We start from the raw sequence: 26,897 nt of genomic DNA on the forward strand, positions 1-26,897 counted from the left end.
CACCCCTCTCTCACCAGACTCATCCCGAGTCGACCCCGACAATGGAACGACCGGTAGAGCCTGGCATGCAAATTTAACATTACTTTTAAATGTGACACATAGGTGTGATCCCTCTAGCATTTACTCTGGCCCATGTGTGCGACATTTTTAGCACTAGATATGTCCCTCCTATTGCGTTGAGCAGCTATCTAACAGATTCACACCCACAACTACCCGAGTATTTTCGGAATTTCAAACTAAACACATAGCCGGTGGGCAACATTCTTATATTTACGCACAGAACTTGCTTTATTTACAATTCTATGACCCAGGACCTGCACTTTAGGAAGAGAAGATTGGAGGAGAGAGAAACACAACACTCAAAAATGGCACTTGCTGCTTGCATCTTGTACCTTGCATCTTCTGTGTGCGGCTAACAAAACCGGCTGGCCCTGACCAGTATACAGGCCATTTGAAGCATCAGGGCCATCTAAACTTACACATCTTCGTCATCCCTAGCACACGACAGCAAAATTGCACAAAATTCCTTTTATTTTTCACTGCCAAGCAGGGCCACTCCCACGTGGTCCAACTGCGTGGCATCAGTGCCACTCAAACAAGTGGTCCGAAGGTGCAAGATGATTTTGCAGCAAGATCTGCACAGCAGAGGTGCGAGGCCACAAGGCTTGTGGTCCATTAGTGTAACAAGTGTGCAGCAAGGTGGTTTTGGCAACAAAAGCGCTGCACAGGTCAGCTGCACAGATGTAATTAGGGTGCAGCAAAAGGACATGGCAGCAAGGTGCTGCACAGTTTGGCTGCACAGGTGCGACATGGGCGCAGAATGGATGCTGCACAGTTCGGCCTCCAAAATGGTCCTGGGGCGGGGAGGAGAGACAAAGCACAACAAGCAAGCGGAAAAGACGCAGTGGAACATAGAAAAACAAGGTGACCAGGCACCACCATGCCTGGTGTGGTGCGAGGGATGCGGTAGGGCGAGCAGAGCAAACTGGCCCCTAACCGTCCGTACCCCCCCACCATTGGCTACACTACCCTAGCCCCCCTTGTATTTACAATCCGTCTCTACATCTTGTCTCCCATGTCCTCCTCTATGCCAAATTCGTCCCCAATCCCTGCCAAGAAGGAAGGGATGGAACAAACACAATGTCACTTTTACGTCGTGATGCGTCTTACCACTCAATCAGTCTACAGAGCCTCGGTGTGGAGCTCGTCCTCCTTGGTGAATGGCTGTGGATGGTGCGAAGGGATTTCTCATCCTAACTACTCTACTGGCATTTACTCATTTAATTTACCCGGGGTCATACCCTGCCAATCGGCCTCTTTAAACGATGTGGTTCTAAGACCCGGAATTCCCATTCCCCACACTGTGGTGCCCTCCGAATTTGGGTCTCACTCCCACAAATTTTCACACTGTGCCCTCGCACAATTTCGGGGCTGGGTCGTGTGGCCCTACCAGCAGGTCCAACTACCTGCGCACCTCCGCCACTGAAGCCACCTCCCGAGCTTGCCTGCTCCTCGCGACTACCTAACTGGGGAAGGCCCTTCCTGGCTCTTACCCCCTGATGCCCACCTTGGCATTGGGCAACCCGGGTCCTCTCCTGGGATCCTCGGGCCCCTCTCAACAACTTCCCTAACCGGCTCGCAGAGCCTACCTACGGCCTCACCTGGCCGACAAACTACCAGTGGCGGAGTGCCTCAATAACCATACACGCTAATTAAACCACACGCCCAGCCATTCCACAGTCTCATGCACCCTACAAAACACTACTTTCCACTGTCCGCACCACAGGTGTCAATATCCATGTAATTTACCTATGCCCTCTACCTGGCCTTACACTACCTCCCCCTCCCCCCCGGGCTTTCGTGAATGGGTTCCACTCCCCCCATTCACTCTTTCGCACCATGCATTCCACACCTTTTAGTCCACACCAACTACTTCCACACCATTTATCTCGCACTCCAAAAACACAATTCCATTTGTTCTCACACACAACTCCGGTTATTCTCAACCACAATTCACCAAACACACAGCATCATCTACCTACCTAATTTCCCCTACTCTCGTGCTTCCCTCGTCGTCCCTTTAAACTATGCACACCCTTTATTAACATCCATCTGAACTCTCTACGTCCCCTCTATAGTTCAGGTGTCCTACTTAAATCTCATGTCCCTAAGGTCTTCTAAATCCCTATCAATTATCCTAGCCCTCCCTCGGCTAGCTTCGGTGCCCCATGGAGGCAACCATTGCTGGCCCCTCTATGGGCCGAACATTGCCATCCCCTTAAACTAATGCTCATGCCCCCCCCCCCCCCCCCCCGTGTGAGGAATGGTGACTACCATTCCCCCACGGGGGGTACACTACTCCCCCCAGTCCTCTAAACTATGAGCCCCCGTCATTGGAGGTACTGGGTCCTGCCTCGGCCTCTAAGGCCAAGGCCATCCATGAGGGCGCCTGCTCGCCCGTGTAGGGTCTTAAACGGTCGGTATGGACGATCCGAGTGAGAGCTCGTGGTCCCATCTTGATCTTAATGACCACGTCACAAATTTGCGCCAGGACGACCCCCGGGCCTTGCCAAGGCGAGGTGAGTTTGGGGCATCTGCCCTTCCATCTCCCGGGATTGAAGAACCAAATCTTCATCCCCGGAGAATACTGGCTCCCCTGGCTCCGGTGGTCGTACCTGCGCTTCATCTTGGCACCCGCCAGCGGAAGCTGGCGACGTGCGAAGGCATGGACCCTGTCCATGCCTTCTTATAGGTGACGGGCATAGCCCTACCCCGGCGGTCTATTAGGGACTTCGGGCACGGGTCCGCATAGCAGATCGGCGGGAGCCCACAACTCCCACCTGTACATAAGCAGCGCTGGACTGCATGTGGTGGCCCCGTGCTGACTAGTGCGGTAGGCCATTAACAAATACGGGAGATGTTCGTCCCAGTCGTCCTGATGGGTGGTGGTGAACAGGGCCAATTGTTGGACCAGGGTTCGATTGAACCTTTCCACCATCCCGTCAGATTGAGGTCTTAAGTGCGTTGTCCTTGTTTTCCGAATTGGCAGGAGCCTGCACACATCTTTTAAAAATTGACTTTCAAAATTTCGACCCTGGTCGGTGTGCAGCTCCTCCGGAATCCCATGCCGACATACAAATCCTTCCACGAAGGCCTGTGCCACAACCCCGGCTTCTTGGTTAGGGAGGGCATAGGTCTCCGACCACTTGGTGAAATAGTCCATAACTACTAGGATGTATTTATTACCTTGGCGGGTGCGGGGTAGTGGTCCTAATATGTCCATGGCCACCTGCTCAAGGGGGGCCTCCACCTGGTGTAATTGAAGGAGGCCCTCATCCTCCGTGCTGGTCCCTTTTTAGCAGTACAGGCGTCGCATCTCCGACACCAGTCCTGTATATCGCGCCCCATATTTACCCAATAAAACCTCTGGCAGACCCGAGATGTTGTCTTTGTTCTGCCCAAATGGCCACCGGGGCGGGTACCATGCACCTGCTGTAAAATGGTGGTCTTAAATTGTTCTGGGACTATCACCAGCCAGGAAGTTTTCTCAGAGGGAATCTCTACCCACTTGTGGTACAAGATGTAATTTTTCAATTCCAGGGTTTGCCATCGAGTCCAATATGCCTTTGTTGGCGCCCCGAGGGGGTGACATCTTCCCCACTAGGTCTTCTCCCCAATCGAACCCATTCGTGCACCGGTCCCAGTACGGGATCCTCCCGCTGGGCCGTGCTCCAAGCCTAAGTTCCAAATTCCTCATCAGCGGTTAGTGGCAAGATTGGCCCTCTCACCCGGGTTGCACGGACTACGAGGGCAGGGGTGGGGTCTGCCAATTGTTCCCTGTCCTCGTGTCTCGCACAAAATTTACAGTTTTCCCCCAAACAGGCACATCGAGAGAGTGCGTCTGCATTCCCATGGGCCTTTCTGGCCCTATGGGTCACACTGAAATCGTACTGCTGCAATTTTTCCAACCACCTTGCAATTTGGCCCTCAGGTTCCTTGAACCAGAGGAGCCATTGCAGGGAGGAATGGTCAGTTCGAACCAGAAATTTCCGCCCATACAAGTACGGATGGAAATGGCTCATGGCAGCCAGCATAGCCAATAACTCTTTACGAGTGACGCAATAATTTCGCTCGGGCCTACTCATGGCCCGACTATAATACGCGATCACTCTCTCCACGCCCCCCTGTGTCTGGGACAAAACCGCGCTCAATCCCTCCTGGCTTGCATCCGTGTCCAGGGTAAACGTCCCGTCATTGGTGGGATAAGCTAGAATGGGTGCGGATGTCAAACACCCCTTCAATGTTAGGAAGGCCTCTTTGCATTCCCTTGTCCAATTAAACCTCATCCCCTTCTCCATAAGCCGGTGAAGGGGCCTGGCTATCTCCGCAAATTTTGCCACAAAATGCCTGTAATAGGAGCAAAGGCCCCAAAACCCCCACACTTCTTTGATGTTACGAGGTGCGGCACACTCCTCTACCGCTGTAATTTTGCCTGGGTCTGTTTTTACCCCCTCGCGACCGAACACGTGACCTAGATAGGCCACTTCCTTGGCAAACAAAATGCACTTACTCGGACTCAACTTCAACCCTGCCTGTCTGAGGCACCCAAACACCTGGTCCAAATTAGCTATGGCTTGGGGAAATGTTTTAGCATGTACCAGGACGTCATCCAGGTACACCAGGCATGACTGCCATGGCATGCCGCCCAGCACATGCTCCATCAATCGTTCAAAGGTGGCGGGGGCGTTACACTAACCAAACGGCATCACAGTGAACTGATACAGCCCCTTACCTGTGGAAAATGCCGTTTTCTCCTTCCCTGCCCTATCCATCTCCACCTGCCAATACCCACTCTTAAGGTCCAAGGTTGAGAACCAATTTGAGCCCGCAACGGCATCGAGGGTATCGTCAATTCTAGGCAGTGGATACGAGTCTTTGAGTGTCACGTTGTTTAGTTGGTGATAGTCCACGCAAAACCGCATGGTTCCATCTTTCTTTTTAACCAACACAACTGGTGACATCCACGGACTTCCCGAGGACTCAATGACACCTGCATTGAGCATTTTCCTACCTGCTCATCAGCTTCCTCCCTCTTGCTCCAAGGGAGCAGTCGGGCGGGCTGACGAATAGGCCGGGCCTCACCGGTGTGGATCTGATGTTTCACCAGGCCCGTACGTCCAATATCCTCGGAGGACAAGGAGAAGATGTCCAAATGAGTTTCAATTAATTTGTGTAAGGCCTCCCGCTGGGTCTCCTCCAACTCTACACTACTCCGGTTTGCCATCTCACAAATGGGATCGGGCCAATTCCTACGAGTTTCTAAAGACTCCCTCTGGGACCGGCTCGGCTGGATGCTCTCGTCCCTCACTGCCGCGACTACATTAACTGGGGAGCAGCCGGCTATTTTCGTGCCCCGTCCTATAGTGCGTGGTTCTGTGCTTACATTAATTACCCGGACGGCCACCATAGGCCCGTCCGTTTTTTACGAGGGTGCAGCCCACGACTAAGCCCGGGACGGACTGCACTGCCACCGGTTCGACCAGGCCGCAGGACTCCTGCCAGGTTGGGTGAGCTCGCCATCGGGCTGGCACTATGGCCTCGGCCCTCGGGGGAATGGTCACGGCCTCGGAAGCCTCCAGGTTCGTCCTTTTGGCCATGCTCACCCTGTCCAATGGCAGCTCATCTATTCCCACTTGCAGGGTCCCCCGGCACAAATCGATTTTACAACCGCTGGTAGTCAACAGATGCAGTCCGATTAGGCATGGGTCGCACACCTCTGCCACCCAAACTTCTATTTCCCTTTTAACCGACCCGAACTTGAAGGTTACAAAACCATGCCCTATGATGGGGGCCGTTACCCCGGTAGCCAACTGCAAACTATGATTTTCCAGATGCTGGATGTTATCCCAGCCATCTGCACTCGAATCAAGGACCACAAAGCTGATGATCGTGGCGCTAGCTCCTGTGTCCACTACAGCGTCTACCCCCATGCTGGCAATTTTGCATCTAATTGTCAAACTACCAGTGCCAATTTGGCCACAATAGATGACCTGTCGCGTCAATGAGGGCTCTTTACCATCCCCTGCTGCCGAACGCGGCCCTGCATGCTCGGCACATATTAGTTTCCCGGGCCCTGGCGGGGGGGTGTCTGGGATCGGCTAGTCTGATTCGTGCGAGGCGGAGTTGATGGTCCTGGCTGCCTGGGCTCGTCCCGGCATGGGGCTCTGCACTCCCGCGCACGGTGACCCATCTGATTACAATTATAACACCTCACCTGGTAAGGTGTGTGCCTCCTGAATTCCAAATTGCCCCCCCTGTAATCCTGAATTGGGGCATTTGATAGTGACCCACCGCGTGCCACCGCTGGAATCGCCTGCCATGGTCCAGATCCCGCGAGGCGCTGGTCCACCAGCCTTCGGATCATGTCCTCCAGGTCCAGGCCCCTTTCAGGGGCGGACCCTCTCAGGGGCCCGCCACTAGCCACGGGCTCTACCCGTCTCACCGCCACTGCGTGACGCTCGCTCCCCCGGGCCAGGGGCCTCGCTGCCTCCCAACGGGCCGCAGCGTCGGCCATCTGGCTCAGGGTCTGCGGGCGCCACATGGCGAGCTGTTGCCGAAGCTCGGGGTCCGAAAAGGCCTGGATAAAATGGTCCAGCGCCAAGCTCTCTTGGGAGGTCACGGCCATGTTCGCTGCACAGCGAATGTCGAATGTCGTAAACTGCGCAGCGAATGTCGTAAACTAATTCCCCGATGGTCTCCTGGGGTTTCCTTTTTCGCACTGCCAGCTGAGCTTTAACAAGCTCGTTCTGCTGCTCCACGCCAAATCGATTAATTAGGGCTGAACGGAGGTCTGACAAGGTGATAGCACCCGGTGGTAAAGCAGCCAGAACCTCCGCCGCCGCGCCGCGCAGGGCTGCCATGAGGTGTATCCCACCTTCGTCCGGCCCCCAACCGTTACCCCGACACACGTGGTCAAATTGCGCCAGGTACGCCCTCAAATCGCTCTTGCCGTCGTACGGCGCGAGCGGAACCTTATGGCCGCCTGACGTTCGGACCCCGTACGCCGCTCCCTGCGGGGTTGACGCGGGGCCGAACCGTTCAGGCCCCCATAGTGCACTACTTCTCGGGGTCTCACGTGTGTTACCCGTCCCACTAAGGACTATCCCGGTCGGTGTCGATGCCCGGGCTGCCTCTTCGCAACCCGCTACCCACTCCATGCTCGCACACCCCGGTGCACACACCCCATTATCGCACACCCTGGCGCACACTCTTTCTCCACGCACTCCGTAACAGTCGCACACCTCACCATGGGCCTTTCACGGACGCCCGGGTCCATTCCGACCCCCAAGCTCGTCGAACCTCCCCTTACACCAAACACATGTCCGCCATCATCGCCACTCACCTCAGGGCTTCTTCCTCCACGCTTCTCCTCCAACACCTGCAAACTTTTTATTTGGTCAGCAAGCACGTCATCACGATGTGAACACAGACCTTGTACATATTCCATCACCTCCTCCTTTATTTCATTTTTAGTCTCCCTCCGTCTCTTCTTAATTTCACTCATCTCCTCTTCTACTTCCTCCAGCTTTTGCTTCACCCCTTCTATCTCCCGGTGCGCCCCCGCAATATCCCCTTCTAAGACGACCCTGGTCGACTCTACATGCGTCCTAACCTCTCGTTCCCTCGTTCCCAACGTCTCTACCACGTCATCCATCCTCTTTGTCAGCCCCTCGTGCACCATTTGGCATTCCTTCTTTGTCGCTATTAGTTCCTTCTTTATTTCTTTTTGTGCTTCTTTCAGCCCCCCTATGATGTCAGTATTCTTTCCCTCTTGTTCCCTTAATTCCTGCTGTCCCACCGTTAGTTTTTCCACCTCCCGAGTCAGTTCTTCTATACCCCCTTGTAATCTGGCTGTACTCTGCCTCAACTCTCTCCCCACGTGCTCCTCGCACCGCTTCACCTCGTCGCGTAACACTGCTACTCCCTCGCTCAACTTGCGCCCAATGTCCTCCCCCATTTTTTAATGTCCCTCTTTGACGCTGCCCTCATCTTTTCCATTTTGCACCTGGCTTTGTCCCTCTGGGTGTCCATTTTGTTTCCCAACCCTTTCATTTGATCACCCATTTTGTTGTCCAACCCTTTCATTTCCCGGGTGGATTTGTCCCCCATTTCTTTCATGTTATCATTCATTCCCCGCATTTCGTCCTTGTGGGCATCCATTTTTGCAGTCATTTTATCCATTTCTTCTCCCATATACGCCCTGAATTGCCCCATAAAAATGGCTATATCTATTGGCGCTGCGGGCTCGGCCCTCACCGCCACGTGCGAGGTGCCGCCATTTTCTTCCCCTGCTGCCGCCCCTACTTCAACTTCCTCCTCCACTACCAACGCCTCCTGTTGGTCCTGGGTCATTAGTTCCTCTTCATCTATTATTCCCACCGGCATTTGACCGCCTTGGCCAGCCATCGTCTGAATATAATTTGGTTCTTAAACTAAATTTCGAGCGCTCATAATTTTGAGTGCGTGAAGCACACTCGAGGTCCAATTATCCCACTCCTAGACACCAATTTGTTGCGGATCTCCCGAAGCCCGCCGACGTATAGAGGGGGGGTTAAGCCCCTTTTCCCCCTCGGGTCTTCGTGTCTACGAGGCCGAATCGCCACTTCCACAGCGAGCGTGAAAAAGGGTATCGGGTCGACGCCGCACGTACCTTTGACCCACGCTGCCACGAAAACTGGGACCGGACCTCGCACAAGCCACGCTAATCGAGTACGCCCGAGCGGTGTGCGTATCACGTGACTCGTGCCGTTACTTGTATTGAACCCGATTCGAGCGGTTCTATTCGTACGATGCTAGGCCAATGGATGGAAAGGACGGGAACGATCAAATTGAAGAAAGAACACAGGTTTATTTATAATGTACAATAATCAGGATAAAGGAAAGGGGACACAGAGCAGATGCTTAATCAATCTTAACTTAGTCCCAGACAAAGGGCCCTCACTCACGTGGGGAAAAAGAAGGAAGGAAGTTCACGTGCCAAACGCGCCTTGCCGTCGGTCGCTCCGGGACAGCTCGCCCGGCGTGGCCCTCTGGTGGTCACGGCACGTATGCAGGAAATGCAGGCAGGAGGAGATCGTGCGTCTGTGGCCCGGAATGGGTCGTCTCCACACAGCGCGATTAATACAGCGGCAGAGCGCAGGGCACAAGGCACGGGGAATGTTCGTGTACAACGAGACTATTACAAGCAGTTACAAGCACTCCGACTCGTTCAGGAGCTGGGTTGATTCTGACGCGTTCTTGTCTGCTGCGGTTCTCTCTCCGACTTCTCTGATACCCCGACTCGTCTCGATTCCACTCTCGTCTTCGTGCGTTCTGACGCGGGGGGCTCGGGGCAGGGTTTTATGGCCCCGCCCCAGAGTCTTACTCGAATGTTCCAAGTCCCACCTCTCGTCGCCGTGGTGAGCCACTCCCCTCGAGCTCTGATTGGCGGCTCGCGGCTTACCGGCCACTCCCCCTGCAGCTCCTCCCTTCGGCCTTGCCAGACTTGTTCAGGCCGAGCACGTGGTATTCCAGCGCAAAAGAACACCTAAGCTTACTGGCCTGCTCAACGCAAAACTAACACAGGAAAGGAGACTGCGCTTACATTTACGAAGAGATAACTGTACTACAGCGAGGCTACATGTTGTTGCTGATCATGTTTGTTTGTTTATTTTAACACCATTTTGTATTCAATGCATCCACGATCCCATAGGTCGTAGGATTCTTTTCCATATGTTGTCGTGTCAGACGGATTCGTTAATGCATACCGCTCTGCGCTGGGGGTACAATGTCCAGAAATGGCCGAAATGGTGTTTAAAGGATTACATTCTCAATCACTATTACGGCTGGCAGGAAGGTAACTCCTCAGTCACATTTGCTCTACGGCTAGGATACGGCGGCCGTACCCCCCCTAAATTGACAGAAACGTGCGGCGGCCGCAGAGTTTCTGAGGTGGCCTCAGGGTGGCCCTAGGGCGTATGGCTATCTTTTACAGGCCGTAGGGGTTGCCGTGGAATTATAGCGCGGAGTTATAACTTCTTTCATTTCTAGGTCGGCCGTAGCAATTCGACGAGCCGTAGCCATGACAACTGTAAGTGCTGTTATACATATGAAAAAGAACTGGTATATATACCCACTCGTTACCGTCCGTCTTGAGGCTACCTTGCGTCTGCCTTGAAAATTCTATGGCCGCCGCAGGGACGCCCTAAGGTCACCGTGCGACATCAAATCAAAGACCGTACGGCACCCCCACGTTTTCGGTCTCCACAATTTCTAAATACCTCGTGCGGCTACCCGAAAAATAAAAACATATGTGACTGCTACATTGTGTGACCGTGGAAATACTGCGGCCGCCCTATAATTGCTAGTGGCCGTAGATATTTTAGACCCTACGGCCGCCGAGCCAAATGTGACTGAAGCATTATGGCTCTAGACTCTAGAGTCTAGAGGTACGCACACTCACATCTAAGCCGTCTAGCCTCGGTTTGAATCCAGACCCAACTATAAACTGTCACGCCGGTGTTTAACAGGCAGGGTGACTCATCAATGTGTGAATGTATTTGTTAACATGTTAACATGTTAACATGTAACAACATGTTAAATTAAGGTCGATTTTAAGGTCGAAAACTGGCTTAATATTGTGTTAAAAAAATAATAGAACATTTCATTTCAACACAAATTATCGAAAAACCTTTCAATTAAAAAGAAGAAATTAATAATGTGAAACAGTTACAACATAATGAAAATATCTAGTCCATTCTGTTTCACCTTGTTTATTATATAGATATAGGTCATTAGTGAACTCGCTTGGTCTTACATCCGTGTGCTACTAACCCAATACTTATATGGAATTTTTTGGGGATGAGTTATATTCCAGAAGCTGAGAATCCAAATCCTTAATACTGTTGCCTCGGTGTGGTTTTCAACTGACAGTCTCAGAAATACCGGGGTAATGTTTTCATCGGTAGACCACCGTTATGTGGTACAGGCACCATCTTCGAAAAACCAAAAAACATTGCACCTCTACATCTCCAAAACCGCTCCATGGAAAAAAATTAAACATGGGTCATTGTCAAGTACTTCCCATGGGGAATATGATACAGTATGTTAATGATGATGTCATCGGTGCCTTTGTTATGACATCATAATTCGACAAGTATAATGCTTTATCCGATCAGTATGAATTTTTTTCTCTGCAACTGTTGGTCTGATAGACATGAAATTTTCACCAGCATACAACAACAATACCAGCATACAACATTTCATGATTTATTTATTTATAAACAATTTCCCATCTCACGACCAGCATACAACATTTAATGATTTATTTATTTATAAACATTTTCCCATCTCCACTACCAGCATACAACATTGAATGATTTATTTATACATAAACATTTTCCCATCTCACTACCAGCATACAACATTTAATGATTTATTTATTTATACACATTTTCCCATATCCACTACCAGCATACAACATTGAATGATTTATTTATTTATACACATTTTCCCATATCCACTACCAGCATACAACATTGAATGATTTATTTATTTATACACATTTTCCCATATCCACTACCAGCATACAACATTGAATGATTTATTTATTTATACACATTTTCCCATATCCACTACCAGCATACAACATTGAATGATTTATTTATTTATACACATTTTCCCATATCCACTACCAGCATACAACATTGAATGATTTATTTATACACATTTTCCCATATCCACTACCAGCATACAACATTGAATGATTTATTTATTTATACACATTTTCCCATATCCACTACCAGCATACAACATTGAATGATTTATTTATTTATACACATTTTCCCATATCCACTACCAGCATACAACATTTAATGATTTATTTATTTATACACATTTTCCCATATCCACTACCAGCATACAACATTGAATGATTTATTTATTTATACACATTTTCCCATCTCACTACCAGCATACATTTAATGATTTATTTATTTATACACATTTTACCATCTCCACTACCAGCATACAACATTGAATGATTTATTTATATATACACATTTTCCCATCTTACTACCAGCATACAACATTTAATGATTTATTTATTTATACACATTTTCCCATCTCACTACCAGCATACAACATTTAATGATTTATTTATTTATACACATTTTCCCATCTTACTACCAGCATACAACATTTAATGATTTATTTATTTATACACATTTTCCCATCTCACTACCAGCATACAACATTGAATGATTTATTTATTTATACACATTTTCCCATCTCCACTACCAGCATACAACATTTAATGATTTATTTATATATACACATTTTCCCATCTTACTACCAGCATACAACATTTAATGATTTATTTATTTATACACATTTTCCCATATCCACTACCAGCATACAACATTGAATGATTTATTTATTTATACACATTTTCCCATCTCCACTACCAGCATACAACATTGAATGATTTATTTATTTATACACATTTTCCCATCTCCACTACCCAGCATACAACATTTCATGATTTATTTATTTATACACATTTTCCCATCTCCACTACCCAGCATACAACATTTCATGATTTCTTTCAAACATCTAATCAAATCACAGAAGCTATTTGATCGACAGTGAATTCCATAAATGTTTGGCTCAAACAAAAAGCTGCTTAAACTAATGTTGTCAGATGAATATCCATATTTGTGGTTTTTTGCCTAAATACTGAATCGTTCCTCATCTTCTAAAAGTTCTACTCCACTCAAAGTTACTTTTTTCCAGCCTTATTGGTTCTGGGGACACATATTTTGCAACATTAAAGGGCATGAATGAAGACAAATGATTGTCTATATAATGTTCTTAATATCAGGTCGATGTGCAAGTGTGTGTGTCCTACTTTTTATCCTTTGAGGAAAGTGCGTCCTTCTTTGAAATATTTCACAATATGTCCAGGTGCCAGGAAAACAAAAGCGATTGTCAAAGCTGTAATTGTTCGGTGAGATGGTGAAATGTTTGGTGATGGAAGATTTAAAAAAAAAACTATTATGGATCATGATGATGACTATTTGTTTTCTCAACTTCAGTCCAATAATACCTCCATAGTGGTGACCCTTGCCCCACCAAACATCAAAATATAGCAGTGTTGCTGACATTCAGCACGAGCAGTTTTTCTTGGCAAAGTCTGAACAAACACGGTGGCAAAGTATTATGTTGAGGTGGAACTGAGGTGGAACAGCACACAACTGGATTTAACACTTCTGTGTTAGTTCTGGAAAGAATTCATTTTAAAAGCACAACAGGTATTCGAGGGTGAGAGGTACAGAAAAAGGGAACGCAGCGAAAGGAAAGAGTAAATTATACATGAATATAATAAGTGCCAGACAGGTTGTCGGTATTACACCTGGCTTTTCTTGTCTGCAGGAGCAATGGAGCAGGAGTATTTAACATTACAGACGCTCCTTGGAAAAGTCTAAAACTCCAGCATTTGCTGCTTGCTTTAGGTCGAAATGCATTGTTGCAACCTCTCCTGAACCTTCTTCAGAATATCTGTTTTGATGAACTGTCGTTGACCGAGACTTTTTGCGTGGTGGCCAGGATTACATTCTGCTTTTGCATTCTATTTTGGGAAGATGGTTACATGCACATTTGACCTTCTTCACCAAAGCCTGCTGTATGTTTTATTTGCAACTAGGCTTTGCTTGAACACAGGCACAGTATTTCTATCTTTGTTTTCTACACTTGACTTTCCTTTTCATTTTTCTCTCATTTTCCTATTAATTATTCTCTGGATTACTTAAGTATTGGAAGAACTGGCATCACGCCTGGCTCTCCAAACTCTCTGCCGATGGAATCCAGGCCAACTCCACACATGGCTTACTGACTTCTTCTACTCTCGTAGTCAACATTTGGCTCTCAACGAAATCCTTTCATCTTTGTCCATATTAAGACCAGAGTGCCCCAAGACAGTGTTCTGGGCCCAGTCCTATTCCTGATGTTCATCAATGATCTCCCTGGGAAATCCTCTTTATCTATTTGCTGATGACCATCTTGTGCCGTGACATGTTGACCTTGTGCCGTGACATCCTTCATCCTTCAGATCGACAGGTTGCAGCCTCTTTCCTCTCTTCAGACCTTGACAAAATCACAAACTGGTCAAACACTTGGAATACATCTTTCAATCCAAACAAATCTCACACTCTCACTATCTCTCTCCTAAAGGACTGTATGGCAAACCCTCCTATCTACTTTCTTAACAATCCCCTTGAGGAAGTTCAGTCACTCAAACTCTTAGGTCTCACTGTTAACCATTATCTTTCATGGGAAACCAAATTTCAAAAGTTGGCCTCCAAAGCCAGTCACCCATTGGAGAACCTGCATCGTACAAAGTCCTTCCTTGACACAACTGAAACACAACAGGCATCAGGGATGTAAACACTGCAGCTCGGGAATGGGGTGGTACAGCTAAGTGGTAGTGGTTGGAGATGCAGTGGAGCGAGTGGGTAGAGATGACGGAAAGAAACCACTCACTGTGACCTGGACGCATATGCAGAGAAGGAAGCTGGGCTAGTCCTCACCCCAAACAGGATGTGAATCTTTTGAAGCTTTTTGGAAGAGTTGGCTTGTGCGTTAAGGTATATCTTCAATGAAGTGACCACCTACAGTCACATGAAAAAGTAAGTACACCCCATGTAAAGTTTTGACTTTTTCAACATATTTCAACATACAGCTATTTGATCTTCATTTCAACAATACTGATAGATAAAGGTGATATAATATAACAAATATCATGAAACATTTACATTTTGTAGTCCATTGTATAATTTAAATAAACATAAATGCAAATTTCGCATGTGGAAAAAGTAAGTACACCCCGACATTTATCACTACTTCAAATACCTAAAATTAGAATCAGGTGCACCAGCTCAGGTGCAAACGATTAGAACATCGTTAGACAGGATCTTGGAGGAACCTGTCTTATGTAAACCTCAGACATTTAGTTTGGTTTGCTCTTTGTTGTTGAAGTGTGCGGCGTCACCATGCCTAGATCAAAAGAGCTCTCTGAGGCCTTCAGAAAGAAGGTTATAGATGCCTACGAGTCTGGGAAGGGATTTAAAAAGATCTCCAAACAATTTTATATCAATCCTTCGACTGTCCGGAAGATCATCTACAAGTGGAGAAGATTCCAAACAACTGCCAACTTGTTCAGGCCAGGCCGGCCCAGCAAGTTCAGCCTGAGAGCAGACCGCAAGATGCTGAAAGAAGTCTCTAAGAACCGCAGAATGTCATCACGGGACCTACAGGTAGCTCTTGCCACTGTTAATGTCAAAGTGCACGAGTCGACCATTAGAAAGAGGCTGCACAAATTTGATCTACATGGGAGGTGTGCCAGGAGGAAACCTTTGCTGCCCAGAAAGAACGTCAGGGCAAGACTAAAGTTTGCCAATGAACACCGAGGTAAAGACCAGCACTTCTGGAGCAATGTGCTCTGGACAGATGAGTCAAAGGTTGAGCTATTTGGCCACAGTACCAGAAGACATGTTTGGCAAAAACCAAAGACAGCATTTGACCACAAGAACCTGATACCAACTGCAAAGCATGGTGGTGGAAATATTATGGTTTGGGGCAGCTTTGCTGCATCAGGGCCTGGGCAGCTCACCATCATATAATCCACGATGAATTCTTCATTGTACCAGAGGGTGCTTGAGGATAATGTGAGGCCATCTGTCGGAGAGTTGAAGCTCAACCGAAGGTGGACCCTGCAACATGACAATGACCTTAAACATACCAGTAAATCCACCAAGGAATGGCTGAAAAGAAAGAAATGGAGGATTCTGGAATGGCCAAGTAAAAGCCCGGATCTAAATCCCATCGAGATGTTGTGGGGGGATTTGAAACGAGCTGTGCATGCAAGAAACCCCTCAAACATCTCACAGCTGAAATAATTCTGCATGGAGGAGTGGGCAAAAATTTCTCCCAGTCGATGTCAGAGACTGGTAGAGAGTTATAAGAAACGCCTACTTGAGGTTGTTTCTGCCAAAGGGGGCAATACCATCTATTAGAGCCAAGGGTGTACTTACTTTTTCCACAGAAGAAAATGGCATCTCTGTTAATTTTTTGTTGAATAAATTATTGCAAAGTCAATTTTGCATTGTTTTTTGTTCAATTAGATCACCTTTATCTATAGATATTGTTGAAATGAAGATGAAATATTGATATGTCCACATATGTTAAAAAGATTTAAAAAACATTTAATGGGGTGTACTTACTTTTTCCACATGCGAAATTTGCATTTATGTTTATTTAAATTATACAATGGACTACAAAATGTAAATGTTTCATGATATTTGTTATATATATCACCTTTATCTGTCAGTATTGTTGAAATGAAGATCAAATAGCTGTTTGTTGAAATATGTTGAAAAAGTCAAAACTTTGCATGGGGTGTACTTAATTTTTCATGTGACTGTAAGTCCTCAGGATACAGGAGCTTGCTTAATGAGGACTCAAGAAGGAGGAATCTGCCTCAGACTGGTGAAATCAGCTGACAAGTCACTGGGCAGCAACAGTCACTGGTGTCATCTCTAACCAGTTGAAAATTATATTCTTTGGTTAGGTTAAAGTTGAGTTCCAGCTACAAAGCAAGGTGGCTGCCGAACTCACAATCCTGTGAGATATGTGGGAAAGACATAATGACATGGGTTTAAGTCTTGCTTGAAAGAATGCCATAGAGTTATTTGGGCGGTGTATATGGCAACAGACCGCTGCCTCGATCACTGAGGCCTATCTTCACAAGGCATACTTTTAACTGTGACGTCTGTCTGCATCCTTTTAACTGTTACTGTGGTAATTTTACAATGAAAGGAAAACTTGTAGGGAGGGCATGGCAATTGTGACTCATTCTGATTATTACGCCTACCTTAACCTTAACTCATTCCTCACTTTGCTTCATTCATTCCTCTCAATACTACTTCCTTTATACTGTCTTAATCAAATAACTAATTGCTTCTTACATTCAACAGATTCTTTAATTTTTTTATTTCATCACTGTCATTACTCTCTCATACAAACATCAGCATGCCCGAACTTCTTATTCACAGAATATGTCTCAATTCTGGCTATCACACAAACCTTCTCACTGTGTCAGTGTTCTCTGCCGCAGGCCATATTGTCCCGATTTTATAGTACTTCTTTCCTTTGTGCTTTCAATAACCCTTCTTTTCTACCTGGTCGCAATGTCTGTCTTTGTTTGGCCGAATTAGGTATCCACAAGAGAAATTATATCTGCAGAGAATACCAATAGAGATTGTTGACCCTTTCCTAGCTGTACGCACCTACCACACCTCTCCCCATCCTGCTGCGTGCATCATGCACCCCGCTGCCCCCATCATGCAACCCATTGTCGCCACCACACATACCCCCAACTCCCGCCGTGTGGTCCACACATCCTGCCGTACGGTCTGCAGCCGCCAGCATGTGCTCCACAGCCCCCACCATGTGGTCACAACCCTTGCTGTTTGGTCTGCAAACCCTGACGTACAGTCTGCAGCCCCACAGCATGTGCTCCACAGCCCCCGGCATGTGCTCCACAGCCCCTCCATGTGGTCACAACCCTCGCTGTTTGGTCTGCAAACCCTGAAGTACAGTCTGCAGCTCCCTGGCATGTGCTCCACAGCCCCCGGCATATGCTCCACAGCCCCTCCATGTGGTCACAACCCTCGCTGTTTGGTCTGCAAACCCTGACGTACAGTCTGCAGCCCCCGGCATGTGCTCCACAGCCCCCACCATGTGGTCACAACCCTCGCCTTGCATCCCATGACACCCACACACTCACCTCCCCCTATCCCATCCGTCGTAGTTGGTCCACCAATATTTAACGTCTCTGTTGTAATATTAATGATCTCTCCATTAAGGTGATTGTTGCAGCTCCAGATATTGTATGTTTTACACAAACATTTCTCTCCCAGAATGTCTCCAATTCCTCTGTATGTCCCTGCCTATTCTCTCTTTTGTTTATGGCAGGCCCCTCCCTCAGTCTGGAGCGTTACGCGCGCTGCTTGCGAGCAAGGAGGAAGCGGACAAGCGGTAACTTATAAGCGTCTTTATTTCAGGAGCTCACTGTAACACTGGCGCGCTCCGGGCTGCGCGCCCGGTGTATATCATGAGGCCACGCCTACCCCTCGGGCGTGGCCACCGCCCACTTGGTGCGCGGAATGATGTCACCACGCCAGTGGGCTTTTGTGTCTGCCACACGCGCCCCCCCAGAATTCCCGCGCACCTGGAGGGCCAGTTTGCGGGGCAGACGAATGACCCGGCCGAAGCGCCCCCTAGCGATCGGCGGCGTCCGGGGTGCAGGGATGCCAGGTGGGATGCCCCTGGGATGGGTGCAGGACCGGGGGGCGGCGGGGCTGGGCGGTGCCGGGGGTCCGCCCGCAGGGGGGCGGCCCCGACGTGGGGGTCGGGCCACTGGCGGTGGATGGTCCACGTCGAGGTGGGCCGGCTTGAGGCGGTCTACCGAAACGCGGTCAGGAGTACCGCCGATGTCCAGGGTGAAGTGCTTCGCCCCGGTCTCCAGCACGCGGAAAGGCCCGTCGTACGGGGGCCGCAGTGGTGTCCGGTGGGCATCGTGGCAGACGAAGACGTACTCCGCCGTGCGAAGCTCCGGGGCGACGTGCGTCGGTGGGTGCCCGTGGCATGCCGTTGGCACCGGGGCGAACCTCTGGGCGGTCTCTTGCAGAGCGGAGCGCTGCTGTGCCGCGGACCATGGTGCCGTGGAGTCGGGGAGGAACTCGCCCGGCACCCGCAGCGGTTGCCCGAAGACCAACTCCGCCGCGGATGCGCGCAGGTCCTCCTTGGGCGCCGTCCGGAGGCCCAGCAGGACCCAGAGGAGCCTGTCGACCCAGCCGCCGTCGCGGAGGGTGGCCCGGAGCGCGGCCTTCAATGAGCGGTGAAATCGCTCACACAGGCCGTTAGCCGGGGGTGGTAGGCCGTGGTTCGGTGCAGCCGGACCCCGAGCCCCTGCGCGACCGCCCCCCAGAGCTCCGAGGTGAACTGGGGGCCGCGGTCGGACGAGATGTCTGAGGGGGCGCCGAACCGGGCGACCCAGGTGGCGATGAAAGCCTGCGCGACATCGGCCGCCGTTGTCGACGCCAAGGGCACGGCCTCCGGCCACCGGGTGGTGCGGTCCACCATGGTGAGGACGTAGGTGAAACCCCGCGAGGGGGGCAGAGGTCCCACCAGGTCCACGTGGACGTGGTCAAACCGGCGTTCCGGCACCGTGAACGGGGCCAACGGGGCCTGGGTGTGCCGGTGCACCTTGGCGTGCTGGCACGCGAGGCACGTCCTGGCCCAGCCGCGGACGGCCTTCCGGAGGCCATGCCAGACGAACTTGTCGGCGATCAGCCTTTGGGAGGCCCTCGCGCCCGGGTGGGACAGGCCGTGGATGGCGTCAAACACCTGGCGCTGCCAGCCCGCGGGCACGATGGGGCGAGGACGCCCGAGGGAGACGTCGCACAAGAGGGCCGCGCCCGCGCCGTCGAACACCACCTCGGTGACGCGGAGGTCCGTGACGGCGGTCCGCAAGGCCTGGACGTCGGGGTCAGCGGCCTGGTCCGCTGCCATCCGGGCATAGTCGATGCCGAGGTGGACTGCGTGGGCGACGGCCCGGGAAAGGCAATCCGCCACCGGGTTGTCCTTCCCCGCGACGTGCTTGGATGTCCGTCGTGTACTCGGACACGGCCGAGAGGTGACGCTGCTGCCGGGCCGACCATGGCTCGGTGACCTTGCCCATCGCGAAGATCAGCGGCTTGTGGTTGACGAAGGCAGTGAACGCACGGCCCTTGAGCAGATGGCGGAAGTGCCTGACCGCCAAGTGAAGCCCGAGCAACTCGCGGTCGAAGGTACTGTAATGGCGTTCGGGCGGGCGAAGCTGCCGGCTAAAGAACGCCAGCGGTTGCCAAGCTCCACGCACCCATTGCTCGTGCACCGCGCCCACCGCGTAGTCCGAGGCATCGGTGGTGAGGGCGATCGGTGCATCGGGCGCCAGGTGCGCGAGCATGGTGGCGTTAGCCAAGGCGAGCTTTGCGCCCGTGAACGCCGTGTCCATCTGCTCGGTCCAGGTAACGTCGCCTTTGCCCGGCTTACCTCGGAGAGCTTCGTGCAGGGGGCGCAGAAGCTGGGCGATACGGGGCAGGAACCGATGGTAAAAGTTCACCATGCCCAGGAACTCCTTCAGCCCTCTGATCGTGCGGGGGCGCGGAAACCCCTTCACCGCCTCCACCTTGGCCGGCAGGGGGACGGCTCCGTGCCTGGTGACACGGTGCCCCAGAAAATCGATTATGGTGGCGCCGAACCGGCACTTTGCGGGGTTCACAATCAGGCCATGCTGGCCCAGGCGTTTGAAGAGCATGCGGAGGTGGCGTAGGTGCTCTTTGCGGGACGCGCTGGCGACGAGGATATCGTCCAGGTAGACGTAGACAAAATCCAAGTCACGCAGGACGCTGTCCATCAGTCGCTGGAACGCCTGAGCCGCATTCTTCAGACCGAAGGGCATGCGCAGGAACTCGAAGAGTCCGAATGGCGTGATGACCGCCGTCTTCGGGACGTCCTCCGGCCTGATGGGGACCTGATGGTAGCCGCGTATGAGGACCACCTTCGAGAAGAAGGACATGCCCGCCAAACGGGCGGAAAAGTCCTGAATGTGGGGGACGGGGTAGCGGTCGGGAGTCGTGGCGTCATTGAGATGGCGATAGTCCCCGCACGGTCGCCATCCCCCGCCGGGTTTCGGCACGATGTGCAGCGGCGACGCCCAAGCGCTCTCTGAGCGCCGAACGATGCCGAGTCGCTCCAGGGTAGCGAACTCCACTTTTGCCACCGCCAGCTTCGTCGGCTCGAGGCGGCGTGCCCGGGCGTAGACCGGTGGCCCGACAGTGGGGATGTGATGGGCCACCCCGTGCTTGACGGCCCCCGCTGAGAAGGTGGGCCGCGTGAGGGCCGGGAAGCCGGCGAGGAGGCGGGTGAATGCGTCCGCTGCCGGAAGCGTACAGACCAACGTGGCCGGAACTGAACCGTTCGGCAAGCCGCTTGGCAAGCCGCTCGTTGAGCTGGGCAACGCACAAGCGAGCGAGCTGAACGTCTCGGCCTGGACAAGACGTCTGCGCTTGACGTCGACCAGGAGCCCATTAGCGCACAGGAAGTCCGCGCCAAGCAGTGCCATGGGCACGTCGGCGGTGACGAACGTCCATCGGAAAACCTGCCCTCCGAACCGCAGAGAGAGGCAGCGTTTTCCGTACGTACGGATGGGCGTCCCGTTCGCGGCAAGCAGCGCGGGGCCCCCACCCGCGGCGTGCTTGTCTGACGTGCCGGCGGGAACGACACTCACCTGCGCTCCCGTGTCGCACAGGTAACGGCGCCCGGAGAAGGTGTCCGTTATGAACAGCAGGCTGCTCGAACAGCCGGCGCTCATCGCCACTATTGAGCGCCGGCCCAGGCGTTTCCCGACCTGTTGAAGGAGCATGGCGGATGACACTGCCGAGCTTCGTGGCCGAACTTGGCGTGGAACCAGCACCAGGTGGTGGAGCTGGAGGAGCGCGGCTGGCTCCGCCAGGCCGGTGGAGTTGGCGGGTTTCCCCGCGGTGGCGGTTTTCGCCGCGGCGGTGGGCGGGGCGTGGCGGCGGTCACGAGGTGCGTATCAGCATGCTGCGTATGCTGTATAAGCTGATGCTGTGGATCAGCAGCATCAGCAGCAGCATCAGCAGCATCAGCCACGAGGGCCGTGACGGCCACGCCGACTCTCGCCCGCGTGTCCGAAGCGGCGAAGTACTTGTCCGCCTCGGCTGCCAATGCTCGGGGTTCCGTTAGCCCGGTCCCGGCCAACGCGAGGCGAACCTGCGCTGGAAGTTGGCGACGGAAAAGCGCCCGGAATAGAGAACCGGGGGCTTCGTCGCCCAACAGTGACAGCATATGGTCCATTCGGACCGACGGGCGCGTGTCACCGAGCTCGGGGAGATGCAGGAGGCGGTCGGCCCGTGCGTCGTCCGTGAGGCCGAACGTGGCTAGGAGTAGCCGCTTGAGTGCCTCGTACTTGTGGCCGTCCGGTGGGTGGCGAAGGACGGACACAACTCGAGCGGCCGTGCCGGACCCGAGGGAGGCGATGACGTGGCAATAGCGCGTGTCATCGCCGGTGAGGCGCCGAAGCTGAAATTGGGCTTCGGCCTGGACGAACCAGACTTCGGCCTGAGCCTCCTAAAATTCGGGAAGTTTGATGAAGTTGGCCATGGCAATGGCGTCGCGTGTGGAAGGATCGCTCCGGCAGATCCTACGTCAAGGGGGTCACCAGTAAAGCGCGGCGTTACGCGCGCTGCTTGCGAGCAAGGAGGAAGCGGACAAGCGGTAACTTATAAACGTCTTTATTTCAGGAGCTCACTGTAACACTGGCGCGCTCCGGGCTGCGCGCCCGGTGTATATCATGAGGCCACGCCTACCCCTCGGGCGTGGCCACCGCCCACTTGGTGCGCGGAATGATGTCACCACGCCAGTGGGCTTTTGTGTCCGCCACAATCTCTCCATTAAGGTGATTGTTGCAGCTCCAGATATTGTATGTTTTACACAAACATTTCTCTCCCAGAATGTCTCCAATTCCTCTGTATGTCCCTGCCTATTCTCTCTTTTGTTTATGGCAGGCCCTTCCCTCAGTCTGGAGGTGGTGTGGTTATTAGCCCTCGTCCGTTGGACCTAGTCTGAAACGGGGCTTATGGATCGGGTCTCGTCCATCCGTTTGTCCATCCGTGCGTTTGTCTGCAACCATATCTCGGAGATGTATGGACCGATTTTGTTCATACTTGGCACAAAGACAACACATGATGGTGTACATATGCACATTATTTTGTTTTACGATGCGATCAAAGATGGCCGTCTAGCAGCCATTTTAATTTTAAAAAGACTTGATGTTGAACATGTCCTCAACCATTTCTCAAACTTGCATTTACTGTTCTTGTTCAAACTTGGCACACAGATGATGAATAATAACTTACATATGCATGTAATTTCCTTTCAAAATCGGATCAATGGTGGCCGACTGGTAGCCATTTTATTACTTAAATGTATCCCCAACCATTTCTCAGACATGCATGGTCTGATTTTGTTCAAACATGGCACATTGGCACAAGCACAGTACATGATGGCGTACACGTGCACCTAATTTTAATTTGCAATCTGATCAAAGATGGCGGACTGGTAGACTGGCGGCCATTTTAGTTGTAAAAAACCTGATATTGAACTGGCCCTCAACCATTTCCTGTTGGGGCTCTACACTTTCTGCAAATCTGTGGGTCTGATCCAATCTGTAAACTTTCCAACCCTAATTTCCGCAATTGGTACGTACCCCCTCCTGGCCCTGGTAATAAAATTTTCATCCATTCTCTCCTTTTTCTCCTCTGCCTCTCTTCAATCTTTTGGCATTTTCTTGTCAAAGCCCATATCTCTCTGGCGATTATAAGGGAACAACCACAATGATGCGGAATAGGGCTGTTTTCCACCTCAGTTAAATATTGGGATTAATTTGGGAGTCAAATAATGTACACCAGTCATGTATCTATAGCCTACTTTACACCGTTTCCTTCTGCATAAGTGAAGACACCGTGCATGACAAGATTTAGGGGAATGTGGTATTGTTAAAGATATCTGGGCCGACCATATAAAACACAATGTCCGTTGTCCGTTTGTGTGTTTGTACTGATGTCTGTCCCCCTTCATAAGGACGATTTGAGTCGGGTTTTAAAGTCCAATCTTTTAGCACGAATGTGTGTTCACTACAGTCTATTTTTGAGGATAAAACAAACTCGAAAACAAATTTTCAATAAAAGAGTAATTACGTCTCTTATATTGGAATTGTAGACGGTGGGTTGCAAACTGAGCCTCAAGGGCGGTGTACAGAAGCGTTTAAAAAAAAAAATACAAGGCACAGGGATGTGAAATTCACTGCACGTGGTGTGCAACGTGCGCAGAGTACAATGAATGTTCATTTTCGTCTGTAGGATGATTAATCAAGAACATATACAAGCACATCTGACACTAGGCCAGGGCTTCAGACTTTTATACTAGTCTAACGATAAAAAGGAAATACTCACATTTGATGGAGACTTTGAAATGCACGACTAGACAAGGACATGACTGTACTTAAGTGGCTGATTTAGCAATTCTCAGCTCTCATTTGATTATTCTCAAAACCAAAGGACTTTTGGAAAATGTTGACAGTTTCAATGACGTTTCTCATGTCATCTGGAAACTAACGTTCATGAGAATTGTTGTCCAAGTTGACATTCCATTTCGCAAACACATTGGTGGTACATTCCATCCTCTTTCAGTAATTTGTTTAGGATTGCTTTAATGCTTTTCATCAATAGAGCTCTGCAGTCAGCAGCAAATTCAGGTGTTTATAGTGATCTTGTATGCACAAAATATATACAATTAACTAAGCGTAAGTGGTATGTTTGAATTAATTGCTGAAAATGGTTATATCCAGGGAAGTATTATTCCATTGGATCTGCAGTAGCAATTTGAAAAGTCCAGAATAATAGAGACATCAATTGGATCGCCTGTTATATTACTCGTCTGCACAAGAGTTGTTTACCAAGTACAGACTGAACGGGTGCCATGGAAACGCTGACAATGGGTCTTGCTCTGTCCACGTTGGAGAGAATGCAGACGTGGCAGTGACTCCACTGGGGGATAAGGTGAGGAAGAGTGAAGTTAAAAGGGAGGGAGCTGGGTGATGAGTGCAGCAGAATTTTTTTTATTTTAATAAACCAAATATTAATGTGAAATCAACTTGATCTTATAAAAGCATCTGCCGTTAACCACACTCCTGTTTCCACAGTTTCAAACCATTAAAAAGAAGCCTACACTGACAGCTCCTCCAATTGTGGTTCTATTCTTTCGTGACATTTCTATCATCCTGCACATGCTCTCTCTACACGCTATCCCTGCCATTGCGTTGAATAGCAAAATTTATTTGAAAGAATTGATCTGGCAAAGGAAATGGAGATGCAGTTTAACATGAAGAAATGTAAAGGTGCTGGGGATGGGTAGGAATCATGAAAATAGAGATGACATATGACGAAATGGGCATCTTGGAGTGTGTCACACAGGAGAACGATCTGGGGGTGGTTATAGATACTGGGGGTTGGGGGAGGTAAGCAGAGAGGACAGTGCCAGGTATCTATAGGTGAACCTAATAGTACGGCGGACAAGCTCTCATATTATAACATTTGTGCATTTTATGAGAAAAGCATGAAATTTCTAACATAGTTAGTGCATACCATAAGGTTTATTTTCAGATGTGGAAGGAAGTCAGATTTGACCTCTGAGGACCGTGAGAGGTAAAATCCAATATGGCCGCCAGTCCACCGGGTCTAATGTTCAAACGGACTTAATTTTGGAACCAAACAGTGTAGAAAACATTATAGGTGTCATTTCCAACTAATTTGGGGATGCCCATTCATTTGGTGATACTTTTGAGATCGCCAGAACTCAAGGACATGCATTTAGGTCAAGGTCAAGGTCAAATTACGTTAAATATCTATTTTTATGATACTGCAGTTGGAACTGCTATTGGAAAAAGTTCATTTGAACTTTTAAAACTTTATTTTTTCAGGTACAGGGATAGGCACAGAACACCCAAAGACCAGAAATGATGAAAAAAAGTGTTTACACTGCAAGGAATGATGCAATAACCCCTGAAAAAATAACTGTAGTTAACCAAGTATGTCCACAAAAGCTTACATTAAATCAAGTGCAATGATGAAAATTGGTAATGATCAAAATCGAACAGTCTCCAGAACAGAAGCACAGTGCAGTGCACTTGAGTGCAGCTTTGGCACACTTGCAGCGTCCAGTGCACCCTTTCTTTCAGCCACAGTGGATCAATTCATGGCACGATGTTGATGCTTCAGGGAGAGTGGTCCAAAGAGGCTGCCACCCAGTTGTCTCCTTTGTCCAGCCCCAGTCAGATGGGTCTGGCATCTCTGGATCCATGACCAATGCCTGGTTCCAACAGTTGGCCTGGTAGCAAGTGCGCTTGATGCGCTGCTTGAGTGCTGCCTGCGTTGGAGGAATTTTTTATTTTTATTTTTTTTGTATACTGAATCGAGGCTCGTGAAAGAGCTAACATTTATTTCACAAACAAATCAAACAGACAAACAAAATATATAAAAAGAGGGAGCGGAAGACAAGATGGGGAGAGAAGGGGAAGCACACAAACACAACATTTGAGAGCAGGGAGATGTGTGGGAGGGAGAGGGCTTGGGGGGAGGAGGCATGGGAAAGGGGGGGTGGGGGTGGGAGAAGTATAAACACAAGGACACCAAGGACTTCCAGGAAAGAAGTTGGTATTTCAAAAAAGTGGATTTGGGGTGAAATTAGTGGGGGTAGAAAAGATCAAGGTTTTGGATGGAGGAAGATAAGAGATGGTGGTGAACAGCTGTTTTAAAGACCTGGAGGGAGGAGTGGGATTGAAAAGAGTGAGGGAGTTTGTTCCAGAGGTGGGAGAAAAGAGGAATGAAGGAGTGAAGGTGAGCAGAGAGTCTTGATTTTGGCAGTTTAACCACAAGAGGGTTGCAGGCAGATCTTGTGCGACCTGCAGGAATATTTGGGGGACAGAGCCCAGAGAGAGCTGGGGGGGGGGGGCAAGGCCAGAGAGGAGTCTGTAGAAGATGGAAAGACCACCAACCTGCCTGCGGTGAATGAGTGAAAGGCCCTTGGAGTTAGCTTCATCGCGGGAGATTCCAATGATTCTGAACGCTTTGGTTTCAACAGCGTGAAGACGAGCTAGGTGTGAGGCATGAGCACCAGCC

The sequence above is a fragment of the Myxine glutinosa genome, chromosome 1 (assembly GCF_964187855.1).
Source record: "Myxine glutinosa chromosome 1, kmMyxGlut1.1, whole genome shotgun sequence".
Classification (NCBI taxonomy): Eukaryota; Metazoa; Chordata; class Myxini; order Myxiniformes; family Myxinidae; genus Myxine; species Myxine glutinosa.